The sequence below is a fragment of the Chenopodium album genome, chromosome 3, assembly GCF_948465745.1.
Source record: "Chenopodium album chromosome 3, dcCheAlbu1.1, whole genome shotgun sequence".
In the NCBI taxonomy this organism is placed as follows: Eukaryota; Viridiplantae; Streptophyta; class Magnoliopsida; order Caryophyllales; family Amaranthaceae; genus Chenopodium; species Chenopodium album.
In genome coordinates this window covers 7,833,580-7,857,506 of record NC_137836.1, presented here as the reverse complement: position 1 = coordinate 7,857,506, position 23,927 = coordinate 7,833,580, and the positions used below count along the sequence as shown (strand labels likewise).

At 36.0% G+C, this 23,927-nt stretch overlaps 2 long non-coding RNA genes across 4 annotated transcripts; one reads left to right on the top strand and one right to left on the bottom strand.

Annotated features, from left to right (window-relative positions):
* Positions 1–951: 951 nt before the first annotated feature.
* On the bottom strand, positions 952–4,449 carry LOC145623798 (uncharacterized). 2 transcript variants are annotated; one of them, XR_014110242.1, is made up of 4 exons: positions 4,310–4,449; positions 3,420–3,465; positions 2,825–2,877; positions 952–1,044 (listed from the first exon to the last, which is right to left on the bottom strand). It is a non-coding gene; the product is annotated as an uncharacterized LOC145623798 (long non-coding RNA). The 2 variants fall into 2 exon arrangements; XR_014110243.1 differs by lacking the exon at positions 952–1,044 and adding an exon at positions 1,503–1,976.
* Positions 1,988–7,150, top strand: LOC145623799 (uncharacterized). Of its 2 annotated transcripts, XR_014110245.1 has the most exons (3): positions 2,017–4,694; positions 4,891–5,003; positions 6,732–7,150. It is a non-coding gene; the product is annotated as an uncharacterized LOC145623799 (long non-coding RNA). The 2 variants fall into 2 exon arrangements; XR_014110244.1 differs by having other exon boundaries at positions 1,988–5,003.
* The last annotated feature ends 16,777 nt before the right edge of the window (positions 7,151–23,927 follow it).

Sequence of the window (23,927 nt, the reverse complement as noted above, 5' to 3'; positions counted from 1 at the left end):
ATATTTTTTAAACCTTCCAAGTCAGCCAACCATGTTAATTGTGTGAAAAAATATAGAATGTTGAGTTTCATTGGTATGTCAATTTTAATCCATGAAGATCACATTGACTGGAAAACTGACATAATCTCCTTTTAATTAGTGAAGATCCTATACCAAATCAAATAGAAAACTTTTAGCAATATGATATTCTACTTCTATCAAACTAATTACAAAAAACTAACTTATTCACTTCTGCCAATAAAAAGGCATGCCTTTCTATAACTAAGTTCCTCCAATGATATTAGCATCAAGCTTTAAACACAAAAACACCTAGTAAAGCTGATTAAATTCAGAATCAATATTAAATAAATAAATAAAAACCCAGAAAATCCAACTGCGTAAAAACCCAGAAATGAACAAAAATTTAATCAGTCTAACATTCAAATAAAAGGAAAAATCTAAACAAAGAGATGAACATTGAACCAATTAGAACAAGAGAGAGAAAGCAAAAAGAACTATACTTGGACGTCGGATCGGGAAATCAACAAATTACCTTTCAAGTTACTTCAATGGAGAGGAAAGTTATTTTGCTTTAGTGGGGGGTTAGAGAAAGCTCTGAAGTATATAAAAAAAAAAAAAAAAAACCAAATATAAACTTCCCTGGCCATTTTTACAAGTAGATTCAACATAAGAACACAACATTAAGAAAATTTGAAACCGAATATAACAACAACAGTGCAAAATAAACCCTAACTTAAGCATTACCAAAAATTATCGACTTCTCCATCCATATGTAAATAACCACTCAAAACTCTCACTAATTCACTTACCAATCCACTAAAAACACTTCAAACTTCACAAAAAAATTGCAGAGACACCATGAAAAATACGTCTTGATTTACCTCCGAATATTAGAACATCTCCAGATTCTAATTTAATCTTATCAGCCTTTTCAGCATCTTCAGCATCTGCCTGATCACCATATAAAAATTCTGGAGAGTCACCAATGGAGAAAGACACAATAGGTATTCCTTTCCCAAGACTCTCCCGACTCTAATCCTTGTCCTGAAACAAGCAGATGAATGTATCAATCAAGGCAATGAGGTCCTAGAGCTTCACTTTGCTTGACATTATAGACTATAGAATCGTATAATTGTAGAACAAAAAAGCCAAGTTAATTTCCAGATAGGCAACTTACTCTTAACTTATTAAGGTGTTAGTTCCTTAACTTATTAAGCTGACACACTTTAGCCCTGTAGTATAGAGGCTATAGAGCATAAAGCAAGTCAGCAAACACCAGTTTTCTAATTTTATTCTACGTTTTGGGAGATTAGGTGGTCATTACTTATTAGAGACTATGAGTAAAGAAGCTGGAGTTTTTTTTTTACCAAACTTCAAAAGATGTTCTTTATTGTGTGATACAATGCCCATTAACTTCAATTTTGGAGATCATTTACTTGTTTCTAAGAATTAACAAGATCCCATTTGACAGCAAACGAACAAGCAAGCAAACAAAAAAGGTCATAGCAACAGTAAGACAATTTCTAATAGGTACTATAGAAGAGTTGTCCAGATGTTTCTTCAACATGAAAGTGTTAGTTGTCACACTGAAAGCTAAGCCATGTAATTTCAATACAAGAAAAATCAGATAAAACTTTCGAATTACGAGCCTGATGTAAACCGAGCTGTCCAGTTTGTGTATAATAATTTACAACTGGGAGAAGAATGTCTTCTACATTATTTGCCTCAGACTGTTTAGCTATAAGAGAGTGAGAGTCATTGATGGCTCTTTCAACTAACATTAGAAATTCATGTGGAAGTGACGGTGGTTTTGCTTGATCAATTGGCCGATTTTTTACATATTTGCTGGCTTCAGGATCCCAAAACTGACCAAAACACATCATGCTCAAATGCAACTTCCCTCCCTCACGAAAACAAGGCTCATAGAAACCTACAGGGCCCATTCCATGGTCACGAAATTTCTTTAAAATGTTTGCCTACACGATACAGGATTTACCCATGTTAATATATTTAATTCCTTGTATTAAGTTAAAGTTTAAAAATGATGCGGAGCAAATTCTGCATCAGAAGTTCCTCTCCTCCTCCATAAGAAAGGAATATTAAGTAGTGTGTTTGTAACATCAAAAAGAAGTAAATTGACCTCATTTTAAATTAGAAGAGTAACAATTTATTATTTTTTGATGACAAAGAAGAGTAAAATTTTAACCTAAGGAATAGTGACGATTTTATTAAAGCCAATGGTACAATACTACTCTACTGATCATTTAAACGGTTCTGATCTTATTGGCCACCATTAGGCTTGTCACATAAACATGATTTTACATTCTTATAAATGATCAGGTTAGCAGCATTAGGTGGCATGATATATTTACCTTCCAATGAAAAATAGAATTTCCAAATTTCAAAATATGGAGTGTTTCATCTCATCTAATGTGACAACAAAAACAAAGGAAGCTAAAAAAATAGTGGCACCTGTTCGGAGGTTGAAAAGTAGCCCTTTAGTAGAACCATTCCAGATCTCAATCAATCAAATTAAAATTCCATCAATTCCACAAAACAAAAACAAACATCAACAACAACACAAAAATCACAACACAGATAAGAAAATCATTACAGATATCCTAACATAAGAAATAGCTTTAGAATGCTTAAACCACCCTAAATATTTGAACTAATTAAATTAATTCAGAAAAGCTCCAATTTTAAAATGACCATAATTGAATCGAGAAAACCCCTAAATTTATGAACGGAACTAAAATATGGAAAAGCCTGAAACAGACGAACTAAATAGAGGAAACCATGAGAATGAACAATGAAGAGATACCTTAGTAGCAAGTTGCTATGTAAGAGCCATTTGATATCAAATTCAATCGAAAACTGCAGTAAAGCCCACAAATGAACCACCACATAAACTACATTAGTTTCGTCTTGCATTTTTATAAGGGTTATAGATTGAATCAAAACCACCCCATAATTCTGAAATAATTTTTCACCCTCCATTTCTGCATATATAGAAATTAAAGCACCGCTCATAATCAAGGTACAAGAAATACAACGAAAAAAAGGGAAATGAACACAACCTTAAAGGAAGAAACAATGAAGCCCACCCAATCTTCATCAAACAATTACTCATACATCACTCATACAAAAGAACACAAAATAAATAAATTTCAAACCGAATTTAACAATAATGGTACAATTGTTCAAATGTACCACTTCATATTTGACAAAAAAAAAAAAGTAGCCTAACATCAACTGAGCTTGTTTCTCAATCAATCAAATTAAAATTCCATCAATTCCACAAAACACAAACAAACATCAACAATAACACACAAATCACAACACAGATCATAAATAAATCATTACATTCTAGAAATTAAAAACAAATCGACCATGCAATAATGTTTGAGTTTCTTCACCTCAAACTCGAATCCACCAAACCTTGCTCCGTCTTACTCCTTCCGCCTATTTTAGAAAAAAAAAACAGAGAAACTGGAGGATGAGAAAAAAAGAAAAAAAAAAAAAGACATTCATATTAAAGGTTAGATGAAAATTGAACCAATTTGAACAAGAAAGAGAAAGGGGAGATAGAATTGTACCTGGAGATCAACAATTCTGTTACAAATCAGATAATAATGCTACTAACAATATAAAAAATCAACCCAAAAAACATAAATCAATCAAATTCAACCCAAAAAAAAACCACCACACAATCGAAGAAGCACTAAAATTCAACCCAAAAAATGAAAATAAATAGAACAAATAAACCCTTAAAATATCGAAAAACAATAGAATAAATAAACCCAAAAAATCGAAAACAAATCGATCAAATAAACTCCTATTAAAAACGAAACGATTTCGCACAAATACACCCACAAAGATTCAACCAAAAACATTCGAAAACAACAGGAACATATTAATCTGCAGTTTGGTAATAAGAGTTTTGGAATAAGGGTCCCAAACCTGAATTAAAGTTTTTCATACCAAAACAATTAAAATAAAAAGGTTGTTTAATTTTATACACACAATACTTGGGATTGTATGTTAAATTATTTGTTACTGGTATTATCGACAGTTCTAGCTATATATTGATATATGGTTCATCACAAATGCTTCATAATTTTAAACATTTAATTTAACATTAATATGATAATCTATTAATTGTTATAATTATATACTTTTAATTCTAACATAATTATCGGCAATGACGAAATACCCATGTAATTGATTTCCATTGTTTGTATTGATTCTGAACAAAGTTTGGGTCTTAAAATTTGATTGTGGAGGAGGAAGGGGAGAGAGAAAGTACCTGCTCGGAGGAGGTCTATGTTGTATGGAAAGGAGCCGCAAATGGCAGCGACATTGATTATTGGTTTCGCTGCTGCTGTTGCCGCCTCCATTCTTATAAGAGGAAAAATCTAATCGAATAGATGAACAAAAGAAATAAACAAAAAATAAATCATAAATTCTTTTGTTTTGTACCTCAGAAACTGCTCCAATGGAGGAGATAGAGAGTGGGAGCGCCGAGAGGAGAAGGAGAGAGAAAGATAGTGAGATGAGAAGAAGGAAGAAGCCTTAAGAGTTAAGAGAGAGAAGACAGCTGGCGACAGCCAGGCCACCAAAGAAACAAAACAATAAAGGGAAAAATCGGCAATTCAATGAATTCAAGGACATCTCTGTAATAGCACCAGCGGGTACTATTCATAAGCTACAGTTAAAACTTTTGCATTTTTATAAGGTTTAAGGATTTGACGGAGTTAATAAAAAATGAATTATTCATGGGAATAATAGGAGTACCTTAGTACTTCAGGTAAAGTTGATGAACTATTAGTACTCTGTGTATACAATATTAGTTATTTTATGTTGTGCAACTCTAATTTCGTTTTTCAGGTTTGTTTCACTGTGTCATGTATATTGCATATTGAGTTCCTTAGTAAGTTTGTTAAAGCTGTAAGGTTGAACCGGTAGATGTGGCTAGTCTGCACTGTCATTGGTGCTATCAGGTACCTTTTTATTTTTCTTTGCCACTCTTTTTCTGTTTTCTATTCCCACTTTATTCTACACTATTAGTCATAGATGTTGTAATTGATGTTTTATATGACATAACCTTAGAAACACGAGTTTATATAAATGAATTAGTCTGACTGGCTGCGCTGAATTGGACACCAAGGAGGAAAGGTAATTTATGATTGTGTTTTGAAAAATATTCGTCCAATATGTCAAAAGCAGTCTCTATAAAAAGCATTTAAATTCACATTGTTACTTACAAATGAATAGCAATAAATTAATGGTTATTCTATGCTATGAAATCTCCCTTATGATGCATACAATATATCTTTCTTTTTATGTGTGTGTGAAGAATTTGACTGGTCTTAAAGGTTTGTCTGAGGCTAAAGTTGATAAGAAATGAGAAGTAGCTGAGAAGATTGTAGTAAGTTTGTAAAAACTAATGGACCTAATCAAATGTTTATGAATTTGCATTATAAAGAGAAGTTTTCTTTATCTCCTTAATTTATGGGGTTTGTTTAAGGTGAATAAGTTAGAATCTTACTATCTTCCTTTAGTTTTTAATTTTTATATTAACAGTAGCTAAATTCAGAAATGAAAATCATAACTGAATTCAGAGTTGAATTTTAAAACTGAATTCAGAGCTGAATTTCAAAACTAAAATCAGAGCTGAATTTCAAAACTAAATTCATAACTAAATCTCAAAACTGAATTCAGAGCCGAAATTCAAAACTGAATTGAGAACTAAAAATCAGATTAGATTCAGAACTTGGTCTTATAGCCATGCTTTAGAGTCATGTATGCAGTACAACTTCAAAACCTTATTTTAGAAATTCATTTTATTTTTCATCTTTAAGAAAAAAAAAGTTTTAATAAAATACAAAAGTATGAACATGGAAAAGTCCATTAGAAGTTACATCCTTCAGAATTAAGCAGGACTCAAAAAAATCAGCTTGTCATGTTTGTTGAGAGTTTTTAAGATGACAAATAATACCCATGAAGTCTGCGTGGAGTATAATAATGATCGTAATCCACTCTCAACCCCCAAAATAGAAGCCAAGTACTGTCAATACCTCATCTCTGATAACTGATCATATGGGGTTTGTAGTGCTGTACTATTGTCTCAGACCTCAGGGTATCTCAGCTCATAGAAGAGTGAGCCATGATAATTGAATTCCTTTATTCATCAGCTAGTTTCTCAGTTACTCATCCTTGTCCAACCGTATTTAGTTTGAACTCATCACTATGGAATTTTTAACTTAGAATTAAATGTTAATTTTCTATAGATATTTTGAGATATTCTGAAATGGAATAAAATTGACATTAAGGACTGAGAGAGCTAATTCATCCATTTATGTGATCAATGCCGGTGACCATTTCCTTTAAACTATCATTAGCTTGCCTTTATCTATCTTCTTGTCTGTTATGACAAGTCTTTATTGATGTGCACATACAAAAGCATGGTATGTCAATATTCTGAAAGTGAATTTTGTAGTTGCATCTTTGCATTGAACAATGGGATTTTGAAATGCCTTTTCAATCTGACTTTAAGGTTAAGACATGTCAAAAACTATTTATCCTTTGTATTCTATTAAATGTTACTTCTTAGTATAGCATGCAGTAACTTTAGTCAGCCCATCACTTTAATTCTTAGATCTAATATTTTCTACTTATGGCAAATACGACGTACAAATCTCTTTTCAGTATTGACTTCTGTTTGGCAGCTTTTATTTTGAAGCACCCCCTTGTAGCAAGTGCTGTTTTTGGAGCAACCAAGGTATGGCAGCTTCAGAAGATTGTTAATGCATGCCGTATTGAGTTATCAGCTGAAGTAGTTGTGAGATAAACAAGGTTCATTCAAGATTTCCAAATCCATGTCCCTAGGATTGGTAATGTGAGATAATATTCTTTTGTATTTAAATTAATTCATTTTTGGCCCTAAATTTATGGCTTTGCTTGTAACTTATAAGACTTGTAAGTGTGTGCATCTTTGGACTTCCGAATTCTATGTAATAGGTTTAAGTGATAAACCATGGAGTTAGCTGTTTTGGATTGAATTGTAACAGGTTGTAACCCATTTGGTAGGATATGCTACCATTTTGTATACGAATCAAATATTTATTTTAAAAAAATTATTTATTTATTAGTAACTGGCGTAATCTAAAGCTAGTTACTAATAGTATTTTTTTTTTAAAAATTAAAAAATATATTTGTAACCGGCGTTAATATTTGCCAGTTACTAATAATACCCTAATTGTAACCGGCGTAACTTAATGCCAGTTACGAATAGTATGCTTTTTAACTTGGAAAATGGACTTTTTGTAACTGGCGTTAGGTTAAGCCAGTTACGAATAGTACATTATTTGTAACTAACATTAGCCGGTTACGAATAATTTTCACTAGTTGTAACGGTGACATTCGCAACCAACAATGCCAGTTACAAAAATTCAATTTCGCCAGTTACAAATAGCACTTTTTCTACTAGTGTCATCTTAATTAAATACCGATAACTCAAATCGATAAATAACCAAGAATCCTCCCCAGTGGAGTCGCCAAATTGTAGGCGTCATTCGAAGTGTGCCTACGTTAAAGCATGTGTGAATATGCTTGGTACTCATAGGAAGTGGGAATTGACATTATATGATTAGGGACAAGGAAAGTAGGGAGCCGCCAACAAGTTTTTAAGGAACTTGTAAACCGTTCATGGATCATAAAAGGCAACCACGAATAAGGGACAACGATAGGCAACAACGATTGACCCGTGAAGGTTACACCCCATTCATAATCCATGAGATTACCAACTCCATATGGTTCAGAACCACGAAAGGAGGATCAGGGATGATGGTACAAAGTGAGTCATGGAGTCACATTCGCCCGTATTGGCCTCTACTTCATTCTTATAGTGAAAAGTGATTCCTGCGATCTCAAAGGCATACAAACAAAAATATTTAATTCGCTCCAAACTATTATTAAGCTAAATTGGTTGAATATTAATGCAACATATAATTCTAAAATATTAGTGATCACTTGAATTAATAACAAGATTAAAAAGGAACCTGAACCGGTTGTCCAAATTATCTTATTAGGCGTGATTTTCAATTACATATTCCCTTTAACATGAAATATGGTCTACACATTAATATTGGAAGCAATTTAACCTTAATTCCAACAATATAAAATCGTTAGAAAAATAATAGAAATAACCGGAACATAATTCTTACTTTGATTCTATTTGTTTGCAACTACAAAATAATAAACGAGTTAGTAACTTCAAGGAAATAATAATAAAACAATAATTAAATTAAATTAAATAGAATTGATTTGGGGCCAAACCCTCAAACAGTTCTACCTTTCACGCCTTGGCTTAACGACAGAACCACGAGTAAAGTATGGACTCTTGGGAGTGCTTGAAGAAGGAATTTTGAAAGAAAGAGGGTAGGCTAGTGTTTAGGCTAGAGCATAGAAGAGAGAAAAAAATAGAGAATTAATTGATGCTCCGTACATCAGAAATGAGGGGGTATTTATAGAAAAAATGTGCTGAGGGAACACACGGAACCCTAAAATGATAAAAACCCTAAAAAAGTATCCCGCGACACGGAAAAGTGTACCGTGACACGGGAAATCCCACCGTCAGACGGGAAACTTTACCGTGACACGGTACAAATTTGTGTGACGCGGGAAATATTTAGTGAACGAGAGGAGAAAACGCGTTAAGGGTTTACGCGGAAAGGACACGGAAATCTCCGTGTCACGGCAGGTGTCCCATATCACGAAGAACCCCACCGTCAGACGGGGAAGTTTACCGTGACACGATGGACTGTTGCCGTGACGCGGGAGTTTTCTTTCCGCTTTTATTCCGTCTAAATTCATTTTTAACCCTAATTTCGTTCAGCATTTTAAGTGCCGATTGATAATTTCGGGCCATTTTCTGATTTTATTATTATTTGGGCTAAAATAAAAAGTTTGGGCCAAAATAAATAATAAAACAATAAAATAAAAAAGGTTTGGGCTGAAATTAAAAAATCTGCTTTGACCAAACATCAAGACTGATCCATGGACTATTCAAAAAATGAATTTAATTAAACACAACTTTTTTTAAGCACTCTCGGGATTAAATACTGAACCCTATCAATAGTGGCGGTGAAAGGTTGTTCATTATCGGGTTTGGTTTTGGGGAGACATTTTTTGGTGTCTACAGAATCGCTTGTCATTTCGTTTTTTCTACTAGTGAACATACCCTATAAACTAGATATAGTGATAATACATGAACATTAATGATTACATAACCAAAAATATATAAAAAAAAAACCACCAAAATAACAAAATACCTGATTGGAAGTGCTAATTAGATGAATGAAATGAACTGGTTTCATAATTTTGTGACGAATGAAACTCCAGGAGACGAGTGAAACCCCAGAAGACAAGTGAAATCGCAAATGACGAATTGAACGTAAAATCACTGATTTTGTGATGAATTTCGCGAGACAACAATGAATTGAGGAGGAATTTAAATTAAACTTGAATTGAGATTTTTTTTTTTGGACAAAATTTCATTTATTTTCTTCAATTATGGCGTTTTTAGTTGATTAAGGGATTGAGGCCAATGTTTTTCTTTTTCTTTTTAATTGCTTTGTCGGTAATACTCAGTTTTTTTTTAATTAAATTTGGGTATTAAAACTAACTTTTACTTTATTATAAATATTTAAATTAATATTTAATTCACCCAAAATAATGTAACATCTCTTAGTGTTACTATAAAATGTTACTAATTTAAAAAGTGTTACTTTAATATGTTACTTATGTTAAAAGTGTTACATTGAGTGTTACATTCTAATAAAGTGTTACTTATAAATCTAAAATTTTGTAATTCAAGAAGTGTTACTAATTACATGGTACATAAACTCAATTATGTACTAGTGAGGCCTCCTACATAAAATGTCAAAAATTATCTCATGCATTTTTATTAGTAAAGTAGAGTTTGGAGTTTCTACTCTTTAATTATTCAAAAAAAATTTTAATGAATCAAAAGCGAATGCTTATATTTTTTTTTAAATTTTATTATAACTATAAAGTTAATTAGAATAATTTTTTATCCCAATTAAGCTAATGAGTTAGAAGTTGGTTTGGTTATATTTAAGTTAGTATTGTATTTATGTTATTTTTTTTTTTTTTTTATTTTTTATTTTTTTTTATTTTTTTTTTGAGTTTTAGGCTAATTAGCTTAGGTTTCCTAATGTATTGTGTATATATTTGTGATTATTATCAATGCAAAGGTTAAGCCGTTTTCCCCCTCCACAATATTCTTGAGTTTAACATAGTATCAGAGCCTCTCTAATTTCTAGAGATTTTTTCGATCACTGGTTTGTTTTAATTAATTCCTCAAATTAATTTGTTTGAGAAATTAGTCTTTGATTTTTTTTACCACATATTTTTTTGATTTTTTAGACGAAATTAGGGTTTCTTCATCCTAATTTTGGTTCGGTTTTTGATGCATTCCTACGAGTGTGCTACTTGCGTGATTGTGTGTGGTGCACAATTGCGTTTTATTGTGTTTTGCGGCCATTCCTACGAGTGTGCTACTTGTGCGATTTATTGTATTTTGCTTAAAATATTTATATTACACCCATACAAGTAAATTTATTATTATTATTATTATAACGTGCATCGCATAGGATTAACCTAGTTGTTTTTTAACGAAACTCACACAGTCACGCCCTCTATCTCTCTCTACTTTAAAACAAAAGTACCTACTTTTTCTTGATTTGGGTAGCTAACTGAATAAGACTTGGAAACATAGAGCGAGGTAGTACAAAGCTTTGTTAAGAAAGCAATTTCATTTTTAGTCAAAAGGTTGCAAATTTTGTAAACGTAAGTAATTATTTTTGGTAGAGATGTGCCCAAGCTTGATCGATTAAATTTAGTTATGTTTGGATCCTTTAATTTTTTTTAATCGATGTCATCCTTAATCATTTGCGTCCTCAGTTGTAGAGCAAATTAAATAAATAAATAATCATGGTTTCTTTGTAAGGGTATATTCACATTTATTCAACTGAGATGAATTGAACTAAACTGATTAGGGTTGAAATGAACTGAACTAAACAAAATAGAGCTGAAGTAAATAATTTATGAGAGAAGAAAATTAGGACCTGAATTGAATTGAACTGATTAGAGCTGAACTGAAGTGAACTAAAATTTAGATAAAGTGAACAGGCCCTAAGTCCCTTGACTTCCTTCTATTATAATTGTCAATCAATGCCTCAAAACCTTTAATTTGTTGATCAAGTACATTGTTCCATTGCTCGTTGATTTAAAAATGCAAACAAGTAAGTAGTAGGCAACTAAAATCTTAGTTTTCTTAAGGGGTATCCTTGGGTGACTTGTCTATTACTTCCTCCATAACTTGTTTTACTTTTGACACTATTTATAGGCAGTTTGATTAGCTTTTTTAATTTTATATATAGGTACGATAAAATATAATTATGTGTGATTGTAGGCGTCGCTCGAAGTGCTCCTACGTTAAAAGCATGTTGTGAATATGCTTGGCACTCATAGGAAGTGGGAATTGACATACACGATAAGGGACACGATTAGGGACAAGGAAAGTAGGGAGCCGCCAACAAGTTTTTAAGGAACTTGTAAACCGTTCACGGATTATAAAAGGCAACCAAGATAAAGGGACAACGATAGGCAACAACGATTGACCCGTGAAGGTTACACCCCATTCATAATCCATGAGATTACTAACTCCATATGGTTCGGAACCACGAAAGGAGGATCGGGGATGATGGTACGAAGTGAGTCATGGAGTCACATTCGCCCGTATTGGCCTCTACTCGATTCTTATATTGAAAAGCATTCCTGTGATCTCAAAGGCATACAAACAATATATTCAATTCGCTCCAAACTATTATTAGGCTAAATTGGTTTAATATTAATGCACCCATTATTCTAAAATATTGGTGATCACTTCAATTAATAACAAGATTAAAAAGGATCCTAAACCGGTTGTCCAAATTATCTTATTAGGCGTGATTTTCAATTACATATTCCCTTTAACATGCAATATGGTGACCAAAATAAATAATAGAATCAAGATTAATATAAAACCAATTTAATCATAATTCCAACAACATAAAAATCGTTAGAAAAAATAATAATAATAAAAAGAGAATGATCCTTACTTTGAATCTGTTTGTTTGCAACTAAAAAATAATAAACGAGTTAGTAACTTCAAGGAAATAATAAAATAACAATTAAATTAAATTAAATAAAATAAGGTTGATTTTGGGGCCAAACCCTCAAACGATTCTACCTTTCACGCCTTGGTTTAAGGACAGAACCTCAAGTAAAATATGGACTCCTTTGAGTGCTTGAAGAAGGAATTTTGAAGTGAAAAGGGTAGGCTAGTGTTTAGGTTAAGAGCATAGAAGAGAGAAAAATAAGAATAATAGAATTCTGGTTGCCCCGTACATCAGAAATGAGGGGGTATTTATAGGGAAATGTGCTGAGGGAGCACACGGAACCCTAAAATGATAAAAACCCTAAAAAAGTATCCCGTGACACGGTCAGACTGTACCGTGACACGGTCAGACTATACCGTCAGACGGTACAAGTTCCCGTGACACGGTCAGTTTTGGAGTGACGCGGGAAATTTTCAGAAAACGGAACGGAAAACGCGTTAAGGGTTTACGCGGAAAGAACACGGAACTCTCCGTGTCATGGCAGACCTCCCGTGTCACGGGAAGTCCCACCGTCAGACGGGAGGGGTTCCCGTGACACGGTCAGGCTGTACCGTGACACGGTCAGTTTCAGTCCATTTTTCCGTCTAAATTCATTTTTAACCCTAATTTCTTTCGGCTTTTTAAGTGCCGATTGATAATTTCGGGCTTTTTTCTGACTTTTATTATTCGGGCTAAAATAAGAAAATAATAAAATAAAAATAAATAAAATATTTGGGCCAAAAATAAATAATAAAATAATAAAATAAAAAGGTTTGGGCTTAAAATTAATTAACAAGCTTGGGCTAAAATTAAAACTATGCTTTTACCAAATACCAAGACTAATCCATGGACCTTTCAAAAATAAGAATTTAATAAAATACGATTTTTTAAGCACTCTCGGGATTAAATACTAAACCCGACCAATAGTGGCGGTGAAAGGTTATTTATCATCAGGTTTGGTTTTGGGGAGACGTTTTTAGGTGTCTACAGAAGCCCCCACTTTGACTGAGTTTGTAGAAACGTCAGTTTCGAAACGATAGTCAAAGTAGTCGATAGGGACGGAGAATGATTTAAGACGTTCTGCGATCCTAAATCACTCTGTATACGCCGATACCTGCATAAAAAGGTTAATTCCACAAATAAAAGAGTAAAGGGATAGAATACATATCTGGCACCAGTGTGTCGGTGACAAACGAGTTTGGTATTTTCCTATGCTTGAAGGAATCTACCGAGTGATGTTTGTTGAAATGCTTTCCATGCTTGAGGAAAGCCGACAGATGAGTTTGGTAGCTTTCTAAGCCTGAAGAAACCTACCGGATGACACTTTCCATGCTTGAGGAAAGTCGACGCATGAATTTGGTGTCATTCTATGCTTGAAGAATTCCACCGATAATGCCTTCCATGCTTGAGGAAAGCCGACTACTTGGCGGTTTTCTATACTTGAAGAAAAATCCACCGATAACGCTTTCCGTGCTTGAGGAAAGCCGACTTGGCGGTTTTCTATACTTGAAGAAAAATCCACCGATAACGCTTTCCATGCTTGAGGAAAGCCGACTTGGCAGTTTTCTATGCTTGAAGAAATCCACCGGATAATACTTTCCATGCTTGAGGAAAGTCGACAGATGATGAGATTGCAAGTCTCTGTGTATCGAGAACCTTGCGTCATGAAATGATGGTGGTCCGCTTGTCCCCGGACGTGGGCTGTAGATGGTCCGCTTGTCCCCGGACGTGGGCTGTAGATGGTCCGCTTGTCCTCGGACGTGGGCTGTAAATGGTCCGATTGTCCCCGGACGTGGGCTGTAGATAAGACCTGCAAAAATAAATTTGCCAATGGACTCGTATACACTGTGATTGACTTGACCACTAACTTGACCAAGTTTGACTTGATGTGACATGACATGTGTATGACTTGTGAGTGTGTGTGTGTGTGTGTGTGTGTGTGTGTGTGTGTGTGTATGCAGACACAAGCAAACGAAGATGCAAAAGCAAAAATTTTCCGTCAATTTTTGTCATGAGTGGAGGGTACCGACTTTCTCCCGAAAAAGAAAGACTTGAAAAATGAAGTTTTGTTTTCGAACTTCCCTCGATAAAAATTTTTAAAAAGTTTTTGAACTTCCCCAAAAGAAAAATAATGAAAAAGGAAAGAAGTTTTGAAATTCCTCCTTGAGCAAGACGAAATAAATCGTATGGATTGAATTGCTTGTCCTGAAAATAATGTATGCATGATGCATGTTCTTAGGCCAGGAGGCTAAGGACAATTACATCATGTGACAAGATAGATGAATGAACTTAAGTCATGGAGCTAAGCATCATATATGGTGTAAAGAAGCGATTATGAACGTCACTTAGGTCTGGAAGCTAAGCACGTATAGTGATTATTGCATAATGAACGTTGCTTAGGTCAAGGAGCTAAGCACGATATGCTCAAGACAAAATGATTCGTATGGATTGAATTGTTTGTCTTGAAAATAATGTATGCATGATGCATGTTCTTAGGCCAGGAGGCTAAGGACAATTACATCATGTGACACGATAGATGAATGAACTTAAGTCATGGAGCTAAGCATCATATATGGTGTAAAGAAGCGATTTTGAACGTCCCTTAGGTCTGGAAGCTAAGCACGTATAGTGATGAACGTTGCTTAGTTCAAGGAGCTAAGCACGATATACTTTGTATGATTAAAAATCATTGATATATAAATGTTTCTTAGCACATTATGCGAAACAATGAACATTGCTCAGGTCAGGAAGCTAAGCAAGTATACAATGTTTCTTCTACTGAATGTTGTCTTTAAATATGATGAAACATGCACAGTGTTGAAACAAGATTTCATGATAAAGGGCTCTTAAAGGGAAGGATGATTTGGATATGAATGTGTGAGTGAAGTGTGTGAATGTGATACTAAGGCTGGCTGCAAGGGTTATAGCGATGGAAAGAGATGTGAGAAGAGTCAAAGATGATGGCTCTTTAGGCTGGGTAAGCTAATGTGATTTGGGTTCAAGCCCCCAAGTCTAGCTCTAAATGGGTAGGGATAAGCATTGGATATTCTTTGACTCGATCATGCATGGATATGAATATGAATGTGGCCGCACCTCGATGTGAGGTTGCCTACGTATCCGTTAGGAATCAGGCCGAACGTAGCTCTAACCGAACTTTGCACAAGTGTATGTACACCTCAAAGAGGTCTTTCAAGGGTTGTAATGTGGTTAAGTTGATGGTTTAAGGGAGAAAGGGGTAAAAGGCTCAAGACCCGAGAGAAGCCCCCAGGATGTGTAATTGTGAATTTGAAAATTTTGAATTTTGCAAGTTTATTTTCAACACATTTTTTTTTTTGCTTTGAACTTTTTTTTTTTTTTTTTTTTTTTTTGAATTTCATTCTTTTGAATCAATGTAGGCAATCTCAGATCATGCGGTCCATCACTCACTTAGCATTCATGTTTCTCAGGCACGGTACCGAGCACTCGATGAGAGACGCAATTTGAGACGTGTTCATATCAAAGACATTGGAACACTTGCCTTTAGACATTGTTTTATTTTTGCTTTGCTACTTTTTTTTTCTTGCTTTTTTGAATGTTATACAATTACACATCTTCAAATCCCAGGGTTGAGTGAATGTGGGTTGAAGAAATGAAGGCCAAACGTTAGACGAGGCTCAAAGTGGTTGATGAAGAACTGGATATGTGATTGAGTGGTTAATGGGGAATGACAGGGTTGCAAAGGTGCCTCAAATCATTGGTGTACCTTGTGTTTAGTTCGGAAATTTATTTTATTTTTTTTTTATTGAGAATGAATGAATGAAAAATTCTATGATCGAGATGTAAAGGAAAATTTCTCATTTTATTAATGGAAAAGGTGAACGAAACACATGAAACATATAAAAAAAAAAAATTCAAAGTGGAAAACCTATGCTAGACATGAATGGGGGAATGGAGAAGAATGATAAAGAAAGAAATCATGAAATCTTGCACAAAGGATCTGCGTGCCTTGTATTTATTACTTCTTGCCGCCTGGAGGGACAGGAAGTTTGTTTGCATCCATCAAGTCTTGAATGACGTCCTTCAAATTCCAACATTGCTTTGTAGTGTGGCCCCTTCCTTGATGGTACTTGCAATAGGCATTGGGATTCCATTTGGCGCTCCTTTCTTCAGGTTTTGGCTCTGGAAATGGTCCAATAGGCGTGATCAAGACTTTACCGTAAAGGCGATCAAAGACCGCATCATAAGTCATTCCTAAATGAGTGTAAGTTCTTTTCTTCTTGGGCAATGGAGTATCAAGGGCTAACACTTCATTGAGATCAACTTGGCTTATATTGTTGGTAGTATTTTCGTGCTTAGAAGACGAAGAAGAAGGATGGTCGTTCTTCTTGTTTTTCCAAGTGTTATTATTGTTACTACCAGCAGTCTTTATTAGCTCATCCTCGATATTGATGCCGATGTCGTATACAGCTTCGAAAGTGTTCAATGGAAGAAATTTGAGATGTTCCCTATATTTATGAGTCAGATTTTGAATAAAGAGGCGAACCATCTCTCTTTCATTGGGAGGATCTACCAAGAGTGAAGCTGTTTCCCTCCACCTGTTCAGGTAAGCGGTGAAGCCTTCATTCTCTTTCTGTTTGAGAATGGAGAGTTCACGTTCAGAAGTTTTAGTTTGAATGTTACACTTGTAACTTTTTATGAAACTGTCGGGACATCTTGCCAAGTCGCAGTACGCTTGGCATCTAGGGAATAGAACCATTGTTGGCAAGCATGTTCTAAGGAGAGAGGGAACACCGTAGGGAAGAGTGTTACGTCCAATCCCTTAAGAGCCATGGTTGCAGAGAACGCCTTCAAATGGAATATTGGATTGTCAGTAGGCTTGAACTTTGGAATATCAGCAGTGGAGAACTTTTCAGGGAGTCTATCCTTTACATCCAAAGGAGTGGGAGGCCGTTCCACATAAGTGAAATCCTCAGAAATCTTACTCATTTGTTCCTTCAGTTTGTCAAAGGTGGAAATAGTGACCTTGTTTTGTTCCATGGTAGTGACCCTAGTGGTAAGGGTTTGCATCATGGAAGACAGTGCCTCAATGGATTTGTTGATGTTCTCAATGTCTTCTTTAGTGGCCATTGAAAGGTGATGAGTAACGGAGATGACAAAGTTCTCTTTGAACGCCTATTAGATCTGAGAGATTGTTGCGGTAATGACTCGAACCGTATTGATCTATCTCTGTTCCTTGAACAAGTACTGTGAAATAAAACAATTCACTTAATTGTTTGACTCATTGCTCAAGATAGGAAAGGAAGGAAAAAATAGACATTTGAAAACAGGTGAGAAAACTCCACTCATTTTTTTTATTATGACGAAAAAGGGTGCATGAACCTAATATACGATCATAAACGACCTGGTGCACGACTCGAGTCGGAACATAAAGAAAGTGTGTGGACTATACTTGACTCGTGAGTGATCAAGTGATGTTATAAGACTCGTGGTATGATCGTATGGCTAGACATGTGAACAATAACCAAAATGACTGACGCGAGGACCAAATTAACACGGAAGACTAAACTGACGCTTTTTTTTCATAGGGGGTGACGTGGCACGGGACACTTCTCCCGTCAGACGGGATAAATTCCCGTGTCACGGCAAATTTTTTTTTTTTTTGAAAAGGGGTGACGTGGCACGGGACACTTCTCCCGTCAGACGGGATAAATTCCCGTGTCACGGTCAATTTTTTTTTTTTTAAAGGTGACGTGGCACGGGACACCTCTCCCGTCAGACGGGATAAATTCCCGTGTCACGGTCAATTTTTTTTTTTTTTTTTTTTCAAAAGGTGACGTGGCACGGGACACTTCTCCCGTCAGACGGGATAAATTCCCGTGTCACGGTCAATTTTTTTTTTAAAAGGTGACGTGGCACGGGACACCTCTCCCGTCAGACGGGATAAATTCCCGTGTCACGGTCAAATTTTTTTTTTTTATTTTTTTTTTTTATTTTTTTTTAAAAAAAAGGTGACGTGGCACGGGACACTTCTCCCGTCAGACGGGATAAATTCCCGTGTCATGGTCAAATTTTTTAATTTTTTTATTATTTTTTTTTGAAACGGTCAAAAAAAAAAAAAAAAAAATAATAATAATTTTGAAACGTTGCTTGTTTGTTTTTAAAGGGAGGATACCATCCGACTTTAAAAAAAAGACATAAAAACAAGACTTTCCCTAAAATACGGTAAAAAAAGTGGTGCACGACTTAAAGCAGAAAAGTGTGTAAACACGACATGTGAGTGATTAAGTGAGGTTATGGACGCGTGTTTTGACCGTATAGCTAGACACGACCCAAAACTGGACACAACATTCGCACAAAAATCGAGAACAAGACTGACAGGACACTTTCCTGGGCACCGTGTCACGGTGCAAACTGTCGTGACACGGTGCAGTCTACCGTCAGACGGTAGACTTTCCCGTGTCACGGCACTGTTCACCGTGACACGGCAGAACATGCCGTGACACGGTGCGCAGTTCCAGGTCAGTTTTGTGATTTTTTTAGATTTTAATCGATTTTAAGTCCGTACTAATTACTATGTGAGAATAAAAACCCTCGGTCATGGGTCAAACAAAAAGAGCAAACACATTAGGGTTAGCATCGAACAAACACATAGCATTTAGGCACGATGATGCAAAAAAAGTTCGCAACCTAAAGTCAAGATCTATGTTCAACTATTGGTCAAGCTTTGGGTGTCAAAAGGGTACCATGGTTAAGAGTTTGGACGCGTTAGCAAGGCAGCCTCCCTTGAGGGTGTATGCCAACGGGCGGCTCCGCGAGTTCGTGATGAAATCGAACTCGACTCCATGGTTTGGGTGAATTTAATGACTCGGATGAACCCTTATTGCCATGAGCGTTTTTGGGTTGATAGAGCTTAAATTCCCCAGGGCTAAGACGCATGTAGAACACATACGTTTTTTCAGAAAAATCGAAGGAAGTCGACTGTGGGAAAAGAAAATAGGTCACCGGACTGATTTTAGGACTGCTGTGACACGGCAGAAATTCCCGTGTCATGGTACAGTGTACCGTCAGACGGTACACTGTACTGTGACACGGCAGACTCTGCCGTGACACGGCAGTCAGAAAATCTGACTGGTGCCCTGTTTTCCTTCGCGCGCAACCAAGTTATCCAATTTTTCCTACGAGACAGACCTGAATGCGACGTTAAAACGTCTATGCAGATGCAAAAATGCCAAATTAATCAAAGGAATATTTTTTTCAAGAATCTTTCAAGTCTCATCCACTCATCTTAATTAAATACCGATCACTCAAATCGATAAATAATTAAGAATCCTCCCCAGGGGAGTCGCCAAATTGTAGGCGTCGCTCGAAGTGCGCCTACGTTAAAAGCATGTTGTGAATATGCTTGGCACTCATAGGAAGTGGGAATTGACATACACGATAAGGGACACGATTAGGGACAAGGAAAGTAGGGAGCCGCCAACAAGTTTTTAAGGAACTTGTAAACCGTTCACGGATCATAAAAGGCAACCACGATAAAGGGACAACGATAGGCAACAACGATTGACCCGTGAAGGTTACACCCCATTCATAATCCATGAGATTACTAACTCCATATGGTTCGGAACCACGAAAGGAGGATCGGGGATGATGGTACAAAGTGAGTCATGGAGTCACATTCGCCCGTATTGGCCTCTACTCGATTCTTATATTGAAAAGCATTCCTGTGATCTCAAAGGCATACAAACAATATATTCAATTCGCTCCAAACTATTATTAGGCTAAATTGGTTTAATATTAATGCACCCATTATTCTAAAATATTGGTGATCACTTCAATTAATAACAAGATTAAAAAGGATCCTAAACCGGTTGTCCAAATTATCTTATTAGGCGTGATTTTCAATTACATATTCCCTTTAACATGCAATATGGTGATCAAAATAAATAATAGAATCAAGATTAATATAAAACCAATTTAATCATAATTCCAACAACATAAAAATCGTTAGAAAAAATAATAATAATAAAAAGAGAATGATCCTTACTTTGAATCTGTTTGTTTGCAACTAAAAAATAATAAACGAGTTAGTAACTTCAAGGAAATAATAAAATAACAATTAAATTAAATTAAATAAAATAAGGTTGATTTTGGGGCCAAACCCTCAAACGATTCTACCTTTCACGCCTTGGTTTAAGGACAGAACCTCAAGTAAAATATGGACTCCTTTGAGTGCTTGAAGAAGGAATTTTGAAGTGAAAAGGGTAGGCTAGTGTTTAGGTTAAGAGCATAGAAGAGAGAAAAATAAGAATAATAGAATTCTGGTTGCCCCGTACATCAGAAATGAGGGGGTATTTATAGGGAAATGTGCTGAGGGAGCACACGGAACCCTAAAATGATAAAAACCCTAAAAAAGTATCCCGTGACACGGTCAGACTGTACCGTGACACGGTCAGACTATACCGTCAGACGGTACAAGTTCCCGTGACACGGTCAGTTTTGGAGTGACGCGGGAAATTTTCAGAAAACGGAACGGAAAACGCGTTAAGGGTTTACGCGGAAAGGACACGGAACTCTCCGTGTCATGGCAGACCTCCCGTGTCACGGGAAGTCCCACCGTCAGACGGGAGGGGTTCCCGTGACACGGTCAGGCTGTACCGTGACACGGTCAGTTTCAGTCCATTTTTCCGTCTAAATTCATTTTTAACCCTAATTTCTTTCGGCTTTTTAAGTGCCGATTGATAATTTCGGGCTTTTTTCTGACTTTTATTATTCGGGCTAAAATAAGAAAATAATAAAATAAAAATAAATAAAATATTTGGGCCAAAAATAAATAATAAAATAATAAAATAAAAAGGTTTGGGCTTAAAATTAATTAACAAGCTTGGGCTAAAATTAAAACTATGCTTTTACCAAATACCAAGACTAATCCATGGACCTTTCAAAAATAAGAATTTAATAAAATACGATTTTTTAAGCACTCTCGGGATTAAATACTAAACCCGACCAATAGTGGCGGTGAAAGGTTATTTATCATCAGGTTTGGTTTTGGGGAGACGTTTTTAGGTGTCTACAGAAGCCCCCACTTTGACTGAGTTTGTAGAAACGTCAGTTTCGAAACGATAGTCAAAGTAGTCGATAGGGACGGAGAATGATTTAAGACGTTCTGCGATCCTAAATCACTCTGTATACGCCGATACCTGCATAAAAAGGTTAATTCCACAAATAAAAGAGTAAAGGGATAGAATACATATCTGGCACCAGTGTGTCGGTGACAAACGAGTTTGGTATTTTCCTATGCTTGAAGGAATCTACCGAGTGATGTTTGTTGAAATGCTTTCCATGCTTGAGGAAAGCCGACAGATGAGTTTGGTAGCTTTCTAAGCCTGAAGAAACCTACCGGATGACACTTTCCATGCTTGAGGAAAGTCGACGCATGAATTTGGTGTCATTCTATGCTTGAAGAATTCCACCGATAATGCCTTCCATGCTTGAGGAAAGCCGACTACTTGGCGGTTTTCTATACTTGAAGAAAAATCCACCGATAACGCTTTCCGTGCTTGAGGAAAGCCGACTTGGCGGTTTTCTATACTTGAAGAAAAATCCACCGATAACGCTTTCCATGCTTGAGGAAAGCCGACTTGGCAGTTTTCTATGCTTGAAGAAATCCACCGGATAATACTTTCCATGCTTGAGGAAAGTCGACAGATGATGAGATTGCAAGTCTCTGTGTATCGAGAACCTTGCGTCATGAAATGATGGTGGTCCGCTTGTCCCCGGACGTGGGCTGTAGATGGTCCGCTTGTCCCCGGACGTGGGCTGTAGATGGTCCGCTTGTCCCCGGACGTGGGCTGTAGATGGTCCGCTTGTCCTCGGACGTGGGCTGTAAATGGTCCGATTGTCCCCGGACGTGGGCTGTAGATAAGACCTGCAAAAATAAATTTGCCAATGGACTCGTATACACTGTGATTGACTTGACCACTAACTTGACCAAGTTTGACTTGATGTGACATGACATGTGTATGACTTGTGAGTGTGTGTGTGTGTGTGTGTGTGTGTGTGTGTGTGTGTGTGTGTATGCAGACACAAGCAAACGAAGATGCAAAAGCAAAAATTTTCCGTCAATTTTTGTCATGAGTGGAGGGTACCGACTTTCTCCCGAAAAAGAAAGACTTGAAAAATGAAGTTTTGTTTTCGAAATTCCCTCGATAAAAATTTTTAAAAAGTTTTGAACTTCCCCAAAAGAAAAATAATGAAAAAGGAAAGAAGTTTTGAAATTCCTCCTTGAGCAAGACGAAATAAATCGTATGGATTGAATTGCTTGTCCTGAAAATAATGTATGCATGATGCATGTTCTTAGGCCAGGAGGCTAAGGACAATTACATCATGTGACAAGATAGATGAATGAACTTAAGTCATGGAGCTAAGCATCATATATGGTGTAAAGAAGCGATTATGAACGTCACTTAGGTCTGGAAGCTAAGCACGTATAGTGATTATTGCATAATGAACGTTGCTTAGGTCAAGGAGCTAAGCACGATATGCTCAAGACAAAATGATTCGTATGGATTGAATTGTTTGTCTTGAAAATAATGTATGCATGATGCATGTTCTTAGGCCAGGAGGCTAAGGACAATTACATCATGTGACACGATAGATGAATGAACTTAAGTCATGGAGCTAAGCATCATATATGGTGTAAAGAAGCGATTTTGAACGTCCCTTAGGTCTGGAAGCTAAGCACGTATAGTGATGAACGTTGCTTAGTTCAAGGAGCTAAGCACGATATACTTTGTATGATTAAAAATCATTGATATATAAATGTTTCTTAGCACATTATGCGAAACAATGAACATTGCTCAGGTCAGGAAGCTAAGCAAGTATACAATGTTTCTTCTACTGAATGTTGTCTTTAAATATGATGAAACATGCACAGTGTTGAAACAAGATTTCATGATAAAGGGCTCTTAAAGGGAAGGATGATTTGGATATGAATGTGTGAGTGAAGTGTGTGAATGTGATACTAAGGCTGGCTGCAAGGGTTATAGCGATGGAAAGAGATGTGAGAAGAGTCAAAGATGATGGCTCTTTAGGCTGGGTAAGCTAATGTGATTTGGGTTCAAGCCCCCAAGTCTAGCTCTAAATGGGTAGGGATAAGCATTGGATATTCTTTGACTCGATCATGCATGGATATGAATATGAATGTGGCCGCACCTCGATGTGAGGTTGCCTACGTATCCGTTAGGAATCAGGCCGAACGTAGCTCTAACCGAACTTTGCACAAGTGTATGTACACCTCAAAGAGGTCTTTCAAGGGTTGTAATGTGGTTAAGTTGATGGTTTAAGGGAGAAAGGGGTAAAAGGCTCAAGACCCGAGAGAAGCCCCCAGGATGTGTAATTGTGAATTTGAAAATTTTGAATTTTGCAAGTTTATTTTCAACACATTTTTTTTTTTGCTTTGAACTTTTTTTTTTTTTTTTTTTTTTTTTGAATTTCATTCTTTTGAATCAATGTAGGCAATCTCAGATCATGCGGTCCATCACTCACTTAGCATTCATATTTCTCAGGCACGGTACCGAGCACTCGATGAGAGACGCAATTTGAGACGTGTTCATATCAAAGACATTGGAACACTTGCCTTTAGACATTGTTTTATTTTTGCTTTGCTACTTTTTTTTTCTTGCTTTTTTGAATGTTATACAATTACACATCTTCAAATCCCAG